The 17,326-nt window shown below is 37.2% G+C and overlaps 1 protein-coding gene across 12 annotated transcripts in view; it reads left to right on the forward strand.

The window, feature by feature from the left end:
* Positions 1-17,326, forward strand: part of LOC100880704 (agrin) — a 656,625-nt gene that overhangs the window by 177,004 nt on the left and 462,295 nt on the right. For 3 of the 12 annotated variants that reach the window (XM_076532478.1, XM_076532492.1, XM_076532489.1), the window contains exon 1: positions 10,060-11,014. The exons of 6 other annotated variants lie outside the window; for them this stretch is intronic. The gene's annotated coding sequence lies outside the window, so the exon portion shown is untranslated. Of the gene's footprint in view, positions 1-10,059; positions 11,015-17,326 lie in introns of those variants that run through there. 3 more of the 12 variants (XM_076532507.1, XM_076532522.1, XM_012279548.2) reach the window with 2 other exon arrangements.

Consider the following 17,326-nt stretch of genomic DNA (forward strand, 5'->3'; position numbering starts at 1 on the left):
GGTTTTTTTAATGGAACTATATATTTTTTTTCGATCACCCGATAGTGCCTTTCAAGACGAATTCATTAAGATTTAATGTATTTACCCAATTATTATTAGTTTTCGAGATGTAACGTTTAAAAATTTACTGATTTTCAGCAGAGACGTCCCGATTTGAGCAATTAAGCTGTCACTCTTACTGTTAGACGTGGATTGTATGTTTATTATAAATTACAGATTTCGAAGAATTTAAATAGAACCACGTTACAGCCACTTGTCTTCGCTCGTTCATAAATAAATAATACGATCGAAGACAACGATAAATAACTTATATCTGTCACATTAATTTTGTAGCTACATTGTTACCACGTCAGACGTATTCAACGATGCATAATGAAGTTTAGAATTGGAAGTCTTTATATCCAACCAGAATTAACAAATAAAATAAAAAGATTATAGTAAAGCATTGTATAGTAAAAACATTTTATTGAAACTATTTTTCCGATTGTATTATATCTCTGAATCCTGAAAGTAAAGTTATTTTAAATATAAAAAGTGACGAGTCAAGCTTTGACCGTTCTCTCGAAGATCCCGAAAACGGATGACAAGACAAGTTTCCAAATAGAAGAGAACGGTATCGTTTGAACAGTCACTCACTCGTAGATTCAAAGCAACGTCGTTGATTGAGTTGCCGATGAAATCTGTCGACGTCGACGTCGACGCGCAAACTTCTCGGCCGATATTATGCATGGGCGACATCGTGCGCACCGGCAATCCCACTTTTAAACCCTAACTGCTACCGGCTCGACGATATGCCATCTCTTCTAAGCCGGTGCTTCAGCAATTGCGAACTTTCGAGAGCGCACGCATTGTTTCCCGTTTCCCGTTTCCGTTCGCCGAGCGCTCGCGCAAAGACGTCGGATGCAGTTCCGTTCGGGTGCAGCTCGGTGACGTTTAATCATCGATCGCTTTAATTGGAATCTAGCGTGCCTTTTCTTTTTTTTTCGCGACTACCGGAGGCCTCGATCGATGCCAGAGCGTACTATTTTCTTTTTTTCACCCCCCTTCCGACGTAAGAAAAAAAACTCACGGCTGGGAAGGAAGGCTATAATTAAATCAAAATGGCCGCGTATCAAGACTGGCTGCCGATTTCCCTTCGTCAGGTTTTCCGATACCTCCGGCGAAAAATCACCGACGAAGTAAATCCTGACGGCTCCAGAATTACCGTGACCTACTCGTTTATTTCGTACGTTCGTTAATGACGTTGTTAGCGAGAAAAATTGTCTTATCATTAATGATTTCGAGCCTGCGCTTCGCGCTGAAACATCGACCGTGGGACATTAACTTTGAACGCGTTGTTCCTGTCTGAATTATAAATATTCTAAAATATTATCTGCTAAGTATACAGGGTGATCCTGGAATCGCGGACAGGTTACTTTTTAAAAAAAAATCTTTTGTGATCTTATTTTTGTTATATGAATTTGTTATATTGAATACAGCGGTATTCAATGCACTGTATTCAATGCAGCCCAATTTTTTTGTGTTAACCTTTTAGCTTTAACAAGGATATATTTTTGTTAGCAACATGTACGAAATGCAATAGGTATTCATTTATTCTCATTTTATTTCGTAATGTTTCATCGTGAATAACGAGAAGTTGAGTGGACTTGAAGACTATAACATACTAGGAATAATTTTAGTTTCTATAGAGTCGTATAAAATAAATTGCTTAACAGTCCTATGTTCACAAGAATAATATCAAGTTACAGTTGTGTATCATTACATAATTCTTTACTTGGTCTATACATGCAACTATTCTCATTATTAATGCACGGCTGTGGTATTACAATAGAAGGGCATCTATGAAAAATTAACATTCACCAGCGCATATTCGATTCCACTTCCGTGGATATCCGACCGATTGACGTCACACTGTAAATCTCGATGTACACGTTGTGCATTTTGCAGTATATTAACAGGTCGCGTTCGAATGTCCGCTAATCATAGAACGACATCGACGGAATTAATCTGTTCCACGTTTATTAATAATTTCGCTACGCGTGTCGCATTTGTATCTGGAAATAAACTGCACGGTTCTGTCTGTCGAGGTAGAACGTTCAAAGGATGGCAGGATCCGATGTAAACGCGTCGATCGACGTTATTCGTCGCGTTGCCCTCGGCCATTAATTAACATCGCGACTGGCTGATTAACATATTATCGCGGCAAGACAGCCCCGTGGTGTCGAGAGGAAAGCCGACTTGCTTGTAAGCGCGGAAGCGGTGAGATTGCGCGGCCCAACAGGGTTCTGTATATGTGTATGGGTGTAGAAGGAAGTAGGGGACTGAATGCTGAGATTCAGCCTTTCAGAAACGAACAATAATGGGGTGGTGGATGAGGGTGGGTGGGGGTGCAGCGCCGGAGAATCCCTCCAGGCACGTTCGACTATTAACCCCGGCGAGATTCGGAAACGCTCGACGACTGAAACCACCGTCTCTACATCCAACCCCTTCTAGGACGTTTGAACGAGACTTCTACCGGAGTCGCAGTGTCTCCGTAACAAGGGTAAACTCAATCCCCGAGCACGGCCAGACACTACCCGGAGCCTGGATCAGTTTTCTCTACTTTCGTCCGGTCCGATGGTCCCGTCTCTGTTTTTCTCAGTTGGCATGATTAAAATAAAATCGCTATCGTCGCCCGTCTGCGAGATCCTTTGACGATCGGAGAAACAGCGTCGAGCACGTACCTATCGAGGCGCTGAGTTCGAATATTTTATATCGTTTCTCGTATTGCATGCTCTAGCTGTAGTTTCGCTACCTCTATTACTGCCTCTATTTTTAATGACTCAGGAAAATTTCAAAGAAGTGAACTTTTGAAGGGAAACTTTTGGTAATTGTGTAGAAGCACGTATGTAGGGCACACATTATCAAGTATCTTATCGTTCCAATTATTTATAATGGAAGATTGTTTGTATGTATTTGTTATAATGAAGTTTTGTTTGTAGTTTTTTTTGGAAAATTATATTTTTGCATAAAAATTGTTTCTTTTGAAGTATCATTTAATTTTTACATTCTTATAGTTACAGTAGAATGTATAATGTGGTATAATACATGTGATATACATATATGATGATATGTTATTGTGAAATCAAAAATAATATTACATAAAATTGAGTTCATACATATTTGTCTAGGGCTGAAAAGTCTCTAGCTACGGCCCTGTATTATTCCGATAATTGCAGTTCGAACACACAATACAAAAGATATCATTTACATAAAAATATGCAAAAACGAAAAAACTTACGAAATGTGTATTCTGAAAATATCAGTAAAAAAATATTTTCTTATCGTTCTAAAACGACTGATCCGTCAACATTCGCTCGCCAAGTATTTTTCGCTCGATTAAATCGAGCGATATCTACCGCATAAATCTCGGATCATTTTTTTAAATGTCCAGCACGAGATCTCATTCATGCAGAATCGTCGGAATAATTTTTCAGCGTAACAACTCACTCGATCGTATACGATTTTAAACGCGAGCCTGTCACTTCCATAGCGATGTAACTCCCCAGATGAAGATAATAAATAATTACACGTCACGATAAATAATGCCGGTTTAATGAATCCGTGGCATGTACTGTCGACGGAAGATCGGGAGCATGATTCGCCAAGACGGTTTATTAATGGATCACCCGATCTTGTATCATTGTATATTCATTTTTGCGTTCGTTCGCAGCACGCGTTGGTTAGATAAAAGTGGGATGCACCGCGAAACAATTTGTTACGAGAAGCAATGATACGTCGCTGTACATATCTTTACGATGTAATAAATAGCAACGCGCAATCATGCGAAAATTGCTTTTACGACGGTTTTAAGGCTGATTTTCGAAAACGTCGCTATATATTCAGGCGATATCGGTACACCTGGGAATATTTTAAAAATCTCTTCATCATCCTACTGCCACCGGTAACCATGGCGGAGATGATATTCCTTTTTGTATTCGGCTACACTGGTCAATATTCATACGTTTTTCCTATATAACAATGCGGATGTTTTTATGCAGCAATGATACCCGCAGTGACCCAGAAAGATATCAAATGATATACGTCCCCCTCCCCCACACTTGCGATATAGAAAGCGATAGAGAATTTATGCGACACTTCGTATACATGCGAAATTCACGTACATCTAGCCAGGTACAATTACACGCCTGATTGAGAATGCATTCAATAAAGTGTTCGTAGACGCGCGTAGAGAATTTGCGTAATTTTGTTAGATGAACGTGTTTCAGGGAAGTGCCACTGCGGACTCAAAGGGCCATTGTAAATGTCTGCATTTCATACTTAGCCGTATTATGATTGCATTCTATGTATGATGCTATGTAGTTGTAGACATCTGCATGGTTACGTATTTGCGAAGTTACATTATTACATACGAAATTCACATTTTCGTGTTTAAACGAAGTTTGAAAGTTACTTAACTCTTAAAGAGATCTCGCATCGTTTCATGAGGTATAAACTATCTTGAAGTTTCGAATTTTACATTTAAGTACTTATATTCACTCGTGATTCATTGAATTATATTATTATGTATTATATTATTCGATGCGTTGTATTGCCCCGTGCTATATCGCCACGAGTTATATCTTCATGCATTATGTCATCACGGGTTTCGATGTATTTCTACGTGTCATAATTTCAAGGGCCGTATTTTCACGCATTATATCAGGACACGCCATTTAGCTTCGCGCTATATCGCCACACATACCTCAACGCGCTATATTGCCACGCACTATATCCTCATGCGCTATATAGCCGAAAGTTAGATCGCCGCGTGCTTCGATGTTTCTACGCACTATAGTTTCACGCCCCGTACTTTCACGTATTATAACACCACGCGTTACATTGCCACGAGTGGCATCGCCACGCGTTATATAGCCACTCGTTATATCGCCACATGTTACATGTATCTGTACGCATCGTAATTACATACATTGATATTTCACGCGTCGTAATTCCATGCGTTGCGTCTCTACACGCTATATCGCCATGTGCTATATAGCCATTCATTATATTGCCATGCGCTATAGAGCCGCGTGCTTCGATATTTCTACGCTTTATAATTTCAGGCGCCGTATTTTCACGTATTATAACACCACGCGTTACATTGCCACGTGTTGCATCGCCACGCGTTATATAGCCGCTCGTTATATCGCCACGTACTACATATATCTCTACGCACCGTAATTACATACATTGATATTTCACGCATCGTAATTCCATGCGCTTCGTCTCTGCACGCCATGTCGCCACGTGCTATATAACCCCGTAATATATCGCCGTACTCTATGTATATTTTCAGGTACTGTATCTCCACACGTTGCTCACATTTTCACGCTCTAAATCGCCAAGAATTTTCCGTTGCTCCAGTTGTCTACTTGGCGGTATAACGAGAGACTGTTGTAGGCATCCGATAGTGAAAGTTGACGTTCGAATCTAGAAAGTGATTCTAAATATCGATTATCGATAAGTATTCCTTATGTTCGCAGTTCTGAGCGTTTCGTCGATAGAATTTATTAGTCGTTTCCGTGCTCTAACGGGAACGTAAGTTGAGCAGAAGCGGTTCGAGGTGAAATTCTGCCTTTCGAAACTTCTGAACAACATTGTGTGTAGGAATATACATATTTCGAGTCGCTTGCTTTTCCTCTTGCGTTCTCTCCACTTTTCTCTATTGTGGATTACTAGTTACATTTCCACGCGAGGTATATACAGGATGTTTAAAAAATAGTGCATAATTCGAAAACTGTAGATTCCAAATCGGTAGACTGATATTGATATTTAATGCTAGAAACAAATTTTGTTAAAATTGTTAAAGATAAATCTGTCTATTCTCCGTTGGAAACGCAATGTATTATTCATAAAACTGATTCCTGTTTTTTATTAACTAGGACCACTTTAATAAATATGTAACATATATCAAAAATGTTTCATGCATATTACACGATTAGAATTATGGGTGAGTGAGAGTTTATTTTGACAAAAATACTGTCGAGTATACAGTTAAACAATGCAATTTTTATGCAAAAAGTACCATGTAACGGGGTTAACAATACACTATTAATACAATATAATATAATTAACTTTTTACATTCGAAAGGTGGCTTGTTCCCTTTTTAACTAAATGATTTTTAACTGAATTTACAACACAACGAAAGGTTAAAATACCTCGAAATATTCAACGACGGTGATCAATAAAACAACGATCAAAATTTCAAGAAACATCAATTTTTCAACAAAAAAGTCTCAAGCTGCTTTCTACAGCAAGACCCTCAAGGTGCACACTTGTAGGGACAAGGACTCTTTGTACTCGAGGATTTTGTTTTAGCATCGACAATGTCCCCTCAGAGGGGACAGTCGAGTGCAAAGGGTTAAAACTGTAGTTCAAAATCGACCGTGAGACAGATTAGCTTTTATCGGGTGCATACTGTTACTCGCATTAATACAGGAACATTATAGTGCTCTTACATTTGTTATTGTATATAGTAAGGAATTTATATAACATGCTATTTATTTTACGAAGATAGAGTTAAATTCTAGACGTTTCTTTACGAAACAACCACAACCAATTCAAATGACTTCCAAGTATTGTCAACTTGAAGAAAGTTGTCCTAATGAGACGTGAAAATGCAATATATTGTTTAAAATGTGTTCGACAATATTATCGATAATATTGATAACATTGCTAATATTCCTGATATTAATGATATTGATAATAATGATAATATTGCTAGTTTTGATAATATTGATAATATTAACAATGCTGATAGTACTGATAATATTGATAGTATTGATAATACTAGTAATATTGATAATATTGATATATTATAGTAAAAGGAAGTTGTATTTTTAATCTCCAATGCGATGCTTCAAATATATTATAGAAATTCAATTGGAGAACTCTTTAGAATACCACTCTTTATTCACGATCAATATCAACAGAATATTTTAAACAAAATATTAACTGTTTGAGCCGGTCATAGTCGTCAACGATCTTCAATCGCAAATGTTTACAAAAGATAGCAGACCTTCGGACCGTATACCTTCGCACAGGTGTTCACGCAGCAGGCCTTCAAACAGTTTACAAACAAATGTTTCATGTTTCTGTAAAATAAGTAATATAACATCTAAATCGATGCCTCGTATAAAAAATTTATTTCAGTATATATACAATATAATGAGAGCAACGTTGATATACCACAACAACGTTGTATAATAGCAACAACATGTATATACATAGGGATAGTCTTATGCTCGAATATTAACCCTTCGAAGGAATTTTTGCTGTAGTCAGATATCAATCTTAAAACTTCTTATCTAAAAAGTTTGTTCTTTTAAAATTACTATTCGTCTGTTATTAATTGCCACTATTGTCTTTTTTACTATATTTATACCGTATAATACAGTTTCAGCTAAAAAATTTTTATTTCAAATTGTTGTATTAAACTGAATAGTAATCCTCTCGAGTGCAACTGTTTTTGTTTTGATCAAAAGTGGGTGAAAAGTGTCAGGGGGTGATTTTTAAACCGGCCTGTACAGGTATAGAGTCGGAGCAAGTTGGAATTTACTGTACGCTTAGGCGAACGATGGCGCACCTGGTCACGGCGTCGAGCACGCTTCTACGGGGATGAAGGAGGGAGACAGATGGGGCGAGTCGTTGGAGAACTCTCCGGGGTAGAGAAACAAAGAGAAACCGAGAGACAGAGCGTGAAAGAGAGATGGATCAGAGGCGAACGGGGTCGCCAGAGGGGTCGTAGTATGTAGGCTAGTTGGTAAAGGCAAACCCTGAACAATTTGCCGTAATAATCCGATAACTGATAATATTGGCAATTTGATCGTAGCTAAATGCTTCTCGCGGCGTAGCAGTGCGTGCGTTATCTCGATTATTGTTATTGTTTGAACTCAATGACCATCGTAACGTGCGTGTCGAACGAATCAAATATACCGCGACTTTCTTTTCATGCGAATAGATACAAAAATTCAAGGAATATTTCTTGACTTTAAAATTTAAAAAATTTTCTTAAAAAGTTACCTCACGTTTCAATTCCTATTTATGTATACGACAGTATACATCCTTACAGATCCTTTAATTTAACCCTTTGCACTATTTTTACGAATTTGACTCGTTACGCGCTTGTACGTCAGCTGTGATCAATTTTACTCAAATTTTTAATACGCTCAATTTGCAGTTCAATTATAATTTGCGTATTCAACGATTGTATAATACCAAATTGATATAACATTTTGATTTTATTTATGTGTTTTAATATTGTAGCTACAATTAGTTACCTGATAAATTAATCATAGTGTAAGGGGTTAAGATCAGTCTTGCCATGATTTTTCATAAAAGTGCAGTTAAATGTAGTCTTTTGTTCGTTGCATCGAATGGTATTGAAAGAGCGTGCCGTGAAAATATAATAAAATCCGTGTTGTTATTATTAATACATTTATACATAAATATCAATCAGCGATGCGTACCAACGGCGCCGTTGCAGTTTGTTTGATCAACGAATTAAGCGAGTATCCTCGTATTTCTCATTTGTACAAAACTTTTAAAAAGTTGAACAATAGAAGAGCACGATAATAACTCGAAGGGTGGATGGTATTGTTACGAAATCCGTCGATGTAACGAAACTTAGCACAATACCACGGAACGAAGTCGCAACGCACGAGTTTCGCCTCCAATTAATTAACGTCAACCGCGATAAATCAATCGAATTGTTGTTCTCAACGTAGTCAACGCATTTCTGTGGCTAACGTATAGAATCTGAATTCTGTTCTCTCTCCTACTCTTTCTTACTCTGACGCTCTTCTCTGTTTAGTCGATTCCTTCGCGTTTTCGTTTCCTCGCTTCTTCTGCCACGAGAGGATATCGACAATTCGATGCGGGGAAATCAATCACCTTCCCAAATACCGCTTCCGGGAAATTAAGAGGGTGCGTTTCACTGTGTGTGTCGCGATAACATTTTCTCAAATTGCGATTTTATCGCTCAAGCTTACTCTAAATGCATACTAAAAGTCTCTCGTCGATCGCTGAAACAAAGTCTGAGGGTTCTCTAAAATTTCTGTATTCGAAAATTCTTATGTTGCTAAATTTTTAACTTCTCAAATTTCTGATTCAAGTCCTTTCTACATATATACGTAAGATATTAAAACACAGTCCCTAAGTTTCATAGTCCCCATATTTGCTTCAACCGGAGATTCTTTATCCAGCAAACTCTTTATCTACTTAACACTACTCCAGTTTAAAGCTAGTTTAAATTAATAATATTGTTACTTGCTTTGTTACTTTAACTTCTACCAATGTTACTTTTGCATTTAATGTAAAAGAAAATAATATTTTCTTGCTGATTTGAAGAACACCGTAAGTGTTCTATTATGGAGCAACCCTCTGCTTCAAAATTTCACAAAACATTGTAATTTGAATATTTCTAAATTTCATCCGCAATTCATGTGTAACCAACTGCATTACCAATCGACACTCTCCAACATCGAAAAACCTATTTATAATTATGAAAGTACTCCGAGACAAAATTCCGAAAGAAGCTTCCCTATTCAAAAATATATCGAACTGTAATCTGAAAGAACGTAAGCGTAATAGTCTTCCGATAACTCCTTACGAAGCATAAAATTTCGAAGACCAATCAGTATGAAAAATTTAGTTCAAATTGAAAAAGGTGGCATCTTAACAACGTCGCACGTGCAGCCCCAAAGCGAAAATGCAGCGTAAAAGAAGATTAAAAAGATACGTATAGCGAGGGTGTGGAGAAGGACTTACGATTTTTTCTCGTTATCTATTTCACCTGCACAAGCGGCACAAGAGTAGCGAGTGTCAGGCATAAAGTAGAAGGAAGACTCGTCGGCTGATTCACCTGGCGCAGGCGCGTGCTCCTCCATCCCTTCCTGCTGCACTGTTTATGCCCCCTTCGCCCCCAGCCACCCCTTATCGCTATGGGGAACCGAGGAAGAGGGTGGATTCGTTGGACGAAGAGAAGTCGAGTCGAGTTTCGGGGTTTGGGGTCGGCTGATAGTCGAACCGTGCTTCAGTCGGCCGGCGAACTCGCGTGCCGTGCCTTCGTTCCCGTTCGTGTTCCTGCTCGTCGACGATCCTTTCGTTCGGTTCCGGTCGTCCCGTTTCGTCGCGATACGAAATGTATCCCGAACGACGCGAGTTCGCGGTCTTTCGTCGGGCATCGTGAAATCGCCAGTGTTTCGCGCAGATGCTCGGGCGAAGGAGGTACTCGACCACGAGGATGACTACCGGAAGTACGGGGTACGATAGGTGTTGGCAGTCCTCGACCGGCGAGCAATGACGAATCCCAGGTTGGATCGCGCGAATACTTTCCTAGTGTACAGTGTATGAAGTGGCGTTACCGGATTAGTGTATGTGTAGTGCGTAGAACATGAACCCTCGAAATCGTTACGACTAACCTGTCAAAAACGTCGAAGAAGATCCATTAACTTCTTCCGCGTTCTATGCTCGCTCAATTTCCGTCATTAATAACCGGTCGAGTGTCCGACGTGAAACTTTTTCTCGCGATGCTGGATCTTACGCTCGCGATCCATTAAAGTCCATTAACGGCGCACCGGAAGTCGGAGGAATCTCCGCGTTGGAAAAATCGTTGCGTATCGAGCAACGTACCGACGATGCGACGTCGTTACTCGAGCACGAACAGAAAGAAGCGTGTTCGATGAATTTCACCGGGTGGTTCGACGAACTCGCGATATTTGTCGTTGACCGTTGGAGAACGAGGATCACCGAACTCGGAAAAGAATGATTAGTTCGGGTGCAGTGTCGCGTTGAAAAGAGAAACATCGTGTACGAGCCTCGGTAACGTGGTAGTTCCGTTTTCGGCCCGGTCCTCGGGAGAGTGAAGTGTCGTAGAAACGAGAGGGAAAGATTACAAGAGAAGAGGGGACAACGCGTGTTAATTAAAGAGCAGGAGAGACCAGAGGGAAACGAACAGCCAGAGCCTGACAGGTAAATATTTACCGACGCCGCGGCACAGTAAAATCGCAATTTCAGGGTGCATGTTTTTCTTTCTCTCCGTTTTTCTTCTGTTGCGCTGCAACGACCGAACGGGGACAACGTTGAAACAGGGCGATGCCGTTGTAACCTTTCGTTCCGGCGACCGATCGAATTCTCTGCCACCGACTCATCTTTCCTATGCCCGAGCTACAGCCTCGTAAAAGTGAAACACGCTTCGAAAGTTTTACGCCGAATCGGCGTTCCTGCGAAAAAGGTGTTCTCCTTTCGGTTAAGACCGCTCGTGGCAGCTTCCCCTATCATTTCCCTTTTTGCGTACGAATTTTCGGCCCGAAGTACGTTTACGGCCACCGTTGATCGTTTCCTTTCACGCGAAATTGGATTTTCGACCTGTCTCGTAGTCATCCTTTCGTTCCATTGCCCACGGAAAGACGTCCACGTCTTATTTCTTCCTCTCCCTTTTTTCTACTATTTCTCGTCTGCTTTAAATGTCTGAATTTGAAGCGACGCTTTTTCCCTTGGACACACCGAGATCGAACTTGTTTGATCTGTCTACCAATTTCTTCGATATGCTGGCACAGAAGTTCGGTCTGATTTCTCTTGTCCCTCGTTTCTCCGCGTTTTCTTCGTGGCTGATGCAGCACTCCCTAGCAAACTGTCGCGATAAGACCTTCCTTTACGACGTTATCATTTTATGGGGTTTTATTGGGGTGCGAGTGTTGAAAGAGGGACGGAAATCAGTCAGAAACGTCTATTTATTTATTCGTCGAATATATGCAGGTTTATTCATTTTATTATAGAAAGTCTATACAACTTGCAATTATTATTGCATGAATTTTTATGACGGATTGAAAAACATATACATAGTTGGTTTACTTAAAACTGAGTAGTCACGGTCTATATAACATAATTTTATTAAAAATATATTATTTATGTTTCTTTTACATGGACATGGCCAGTCTTCAGTACTGTCTACTTAATTTAATATAGAACATTTGAAATTTAAGTTTTTAATTGAAATATAATAAGAATTAATTGAAATATAAGAAGGTAAATCATCTCTGTATATGATATCTTATGTGTATACCTCCATATACATAAATTCATGTATTTTTCTATTTTCGATTCAAAATTGAACTTAGTTAAAATCGTACGTGTATCCTACAATCCCAAAATTTCAAAGTTCCAAAATCTAAAAAATTCTAAAATCCACTAAAAAAATCTGTGAAAAATCGTTCAGCTATATTCTTTCTGCAGAAGCGAAATTTTCTCTCCACGGTATCAATAAGCTTTCTACGGAAATAGCGGTGTATTATCAACCTCGTCAAAGAATTGACCCTGACCCGTGTTTTTATAGCGAACAAGCGGGTTATGTTGCACGAAAGGTTTGTCGGTTATCACATAGCTAGCCGTAAAACTCTGATCACGTCTATTACGTTCCGTGACCGGGCAGTCGAATGTGATCCTGTCAGTCAATTGGCGTGTTATAAAATATGTCAGCGGGCCGTATTAACGAGACGCGAAACGTGAAATGAAACATCCGTGAACGTGACAATTGACGGAACGATTTATCCTACTGAATGGATCAGTTGCTTTCATGAAAACACTGATTTATTGAACTGCGTTTATCAAGCTCGCGAGTTTTGTGTAAAAACTTCTGTAATATACAGCGAGTAAATTGTGTCATGCTTAGATACAGGTTAAACTGTACAATCTTGAAATCTGATTCTAAAGGTTCAATTTATTTGGCAAACTTATTTTGAAAAAAATTATAAAATATTATAAAATAGTATAATATAATAGTAGCTATTATAAAATAGTTAGTGTAGTTAAACTTTAAATATTATAGTCATTTTAATTATTCTACTATGTAATTACAAAGGAGGGGAAGAATGGTAGTAAAGTATTATTAGGACACTCGGTGTTGAGATTTGTGTTTTTATTGTCACTGTTATTATAACAATTGTTGTAATAATTGACACATACTAATTTTGTATTAATTCAATAGCCAATGTTTGAAATCTTATATTAACATCTTACTGCAATAAGAAATTCCCATTTCGTTAAAAAATATTAGAGAACATTTTAAATTTAATCCAACACTATAAAATAAAATAAAATTGCTCTCTTGGAACGCTAATAATTTTCAATATTTTATTTATGCATTGAGGAACTATTGAAACCCTAAATGGAAGCCGTTACCTGCATAAGGTGCAAGGTTGAACATCAATTGTCCCAAATTTCTAAATTCTACAAACGTCCCAAATTCTCAAAAATTCTCCCTAACAAATATTTCGAAAATGTTTCAAAATCATCCAAATCCACCCTTCCTAAATTTTTAAATTCAGAAATTATTAAATTTGCGAGTTTTAAGTGTCCTGCATGTAAATTTTTGCTCAAGACTGTATGCACCTTAGTATAATGTTCGTTGTCGATGTTTAGCAGATTGTCGTGAGAAATATATTTACAAGAATCTTCGAGCGTTGCGTCGGTCGATAATAATCGTGCAGTCGGCTTGCCGACGAAAGGCTTGGGATTTGTGCTATCTCGTGGTAATTCCGCGAGCATTACCGGTCTTAATCGCGCGAAAGTTTACCCGGAAGCTGGCTGTATCTGTTTAAGTTGGCGCCGTATCGGGTAAAATCGATCGGCAGCGCCGGCTTGTTGTAACGATGACGCTCGAGATAAAATCCTGATTGGAGGAGCAAGTTTCAGCGGAAGCGTAACGAGGCTGATCGTGAATTTACACGAGGCCCGTTGTACCGATCGCAAAGTCTTCGATCTGTCGACGCGACTATGATTTAACGAGATATCGGGAGGGCTCGTCAACAAGTTTTCGAGCCTCCATTCGAAACAACACTGGCCACCTAATTGAACGCGCCGGAGATACTAGTAATCGAATGAACATCGTCGTTGTTGCGCGAATAAAACAAATATCAAATATACAACACTGTTTTCGAATCCCCGTTACGATTATTCGTGAAATTATCAGAAGAAATTAACGAGTTTCGTGTATCGTATAGGGGAAAATATTATTTCCATGGTTATCGGCGTATTTATTGCGATTGTGTCGGGTGTAAACGTTATAGCTTTCGTTCGCGCAAAATATGCGACGATAAACGATCAACGTCCGCGTTTATACAATTTCGATTTTGTATTAATCAGAGTCTTTGATCTGTTGTAGAGTATTTGAACGGTATGAAATATTTGAGAACGGAGTTTAATGTAGGATGTAGGACAAGGGTGTCACTAAATCAAATTCATGTGTTCGATAGGTAGATTTACGGGTGCTTTAATCTTTCATTCTGTTTTTAATGGTTTAATACACCAAAGACTATCAGGTACTTTCTACTACTACAAATCACTTGCTGCATTAAAGTAATATATTTTTAAACAAAATATTATCGTGTCGTTAAGAATTAACAAAAAAAATTTCATGCAAAATATTCACATATGACTGTAAAGTTTGCATATGGATCTGTTACATATATTATTAAGAATTTAATCACTGATTGGAAATACTCGAATTACACTTTAAACTATGAATGACAACTACACAAAATACCTACTACACTAAATATTAAAATGTTTAGTATAACTTGTGGAAAATAAAAATTTTATCTGATCTTTGTACCTGCTTCGGTCATACAAATTCAAGTTTTCATACAAATCTATCGCTTATATAAATTAAGAATTTATTCCCTCAGAATAAGGACAAATATAGCAAAATATACGATAAAATTTGTTAAAAATAAAAATCCGTTAATAGTGACTTTAGCGATCGTGTAATAAAGTAAGGATTTATTTTTATTTATCAGCGAAATAAAAAGTCTCATTTATTCGAAATCATGTTAAAAAACCTGAGAAATACGAATAACGTTCCGTCGCAGTTTAATGAAAGTTAATGAAATTTTCTTACATAGTCTGTTAAATTAAAGAAACTTTAGAATGTTGTAGCTTGTAGCGAACGGGAAAGTAGAAATGTTCGGCGTCGGGTCAGACGAGGCCAGTAGTAATATCAACGAGTTGGCAGACTTGCTTCTCTGTCCGACAGGTAATTAATTACGTCGCTCTTGCGTTCAAGCTTTTTCTGCAATTAACACCAAAAGTGCTTTCTTTTTCTATCTTTCCATAAACATACGTCGAGTCTTTCGGAATCCGCTTACTCGTTCGAATAAACGGCATCGTTAAAATATACGCGTAAAATCGATATCGGATATGAGAACTCGCCTTTCGAAAACTTTCCTCGTGTTCGCGTTTAAAAGTACAGTAATTACACAGAGTTGAATACACATCGCCACTTTTAATGACTTCGATATATGTTAGAAAGGTCAGTGTCCGGAATAATTGTGCCACTACTACCGTCGTTCACCTTTAGTTTTAAAGATACATTCCTTAGACTTTCTTTAAATAATTACCAGACGAGTTACCTGTTGACCTGACGATTTTTTACCTGTCTTTTGTTCTGGGAGATTTAATGTGTAATTTATGGAGATGTATTGATTGTGTACAGATTAAATATGACTGAATATGTAAACTAACAAATTTGGAGATTTGTAAATTTTACCATGTGGGATTGAATACGTAAACTAACAAATTTGATGATTTGATCGTGTATGCGTAATTGATTATTTATATACAGAGTGAATATGATTGAATATGTAAGCTAACAAATTTTGTAAATTTGAAGATTCGACAATTTAACCATGTATATGATCAAATATACAGTCAGTGTAAAAAGTATTCGTACAGTAATTAATTTCAACAAAAATGTTGTGAAACGTCATTTATTAAAAAAATTTGAACAAATAAAAAATACATACACATTCTTACATAGAATACATAGACATCTAAGAATATGTATGTATTTTTTATTTGTTCAAATTTTTTTAATAAATGACGTTTCACAACATTTTTGTTGAAATTAATTACTGTACGAATACTTTTTACACTGACTGTAAATATATATATTAATACTTTAATGGCTACACGTCTGCGTAGTCAAACGTCCTCAGGGGATGGCAATATTTTTGAAGAATTAATTTAAAGAAACTTTATGTAAATTCACGAATTGATTCAACATGTGTGAACATACATATAAAACAAACGAAAACAACAACACATGTAATACAACTTCAATATTCTACGTTTGTGTGATAATTATTAAAGCAATCATCACACAAAGGGTACCAGCTTTTGATAGCATCACATCAATTATTCCGGCTATCACACACATGTTATGTGAGCGGCCATTACAGTATTAAGTACGATTGAATACGTAGCATAACAAATTTGGAAATTTAAAGATATGAAAACTTGACTACTCTTAATATTTTTAATTCTGAAAAATTCTAGATGTTTCCATACTTACATTAGCAAATTTGGAAGCTTTAAAATTGCAGACCAGAGAGTTTGCAAACTTCTGCAGTTCGAAATTTCCATGCTTCAAAGCATCGAACCTTGCAAACCTGAAAATTCAGATAATCAAAAATTTCAAAATTTGAAAGTTTGTATATTTGAACATTTTCAAATAAAAAATTAGAGAATAACAAAATTTCTAAAATTTAAAATCTGGTATTGTAAATGTAATAATTTACAAATGTGTACCTTTAAAAAATTGTAAACTTGAAGGGGTGGTTTTGATAATTTAGCAATGTCTGTATTTGAATATTCCCAAATTTAGAAACTTGAGGATAAGAGAATCTGTAATACTTAGAATCTACTATTGTAAATTTAATAATTTAAAAATGTCTACCTTTAAAAAATTATAAATTTGAAGGGATGGTTTTGAAAATTCAGCAACATCTACATTTGAACATTCCCAAATTTATGAACTTAAGAACAAGAAAATCTCTAACACTTAAAATCTAGTATTGCAAATGTAATAATTTAAAAGTGTCTACCTTTAAAAAATTATAAACTTGAAGGGATGGTTTTGACAATTTAACATCCATATTTGAACATTCCCAAACTTAGAAACTTGAGAATAAGAATATCTCTAACACGTAAAATCCAGTATAATAAATTTAACAATTTAAATACGTCAACCCTCAAAAATTGTAAACCCAAATAAAGTTGAATCCCGAAAGCTTGCGACATTTGAACATTTCCAAATTTCAAAATGAATTTAAATTTAAAAAAGCTTGAAACGCCATAATCCTATAAAATTATACACGAATGATCGACATGGCGTTAGATTCTTAATTAAAAAGAGCCCCTGAATATTGGGTAACGCGACGTTACATTCTGTTTACGAGATAGAAGTTCTTGGCAGAGCGGTGCTCGAGGAATAATTCAAGCCAAGAA

This window comes from Megachile rotundata, chromosome 1 (genome assembly GCF_050947335.1).
Source record: "Megachile rotundata isolate GNS110a chromosome 1, iyMegRotu1, whole genome shotgun sequence".
In the NCBI taxonomy this organism is placed as follows: domain Eukaryota; kingdom Metazoa; phylum Arthropoda; class Insecta; order Hymenoptera; family Megachilidae; genus Megachile; species Megachile rotundata.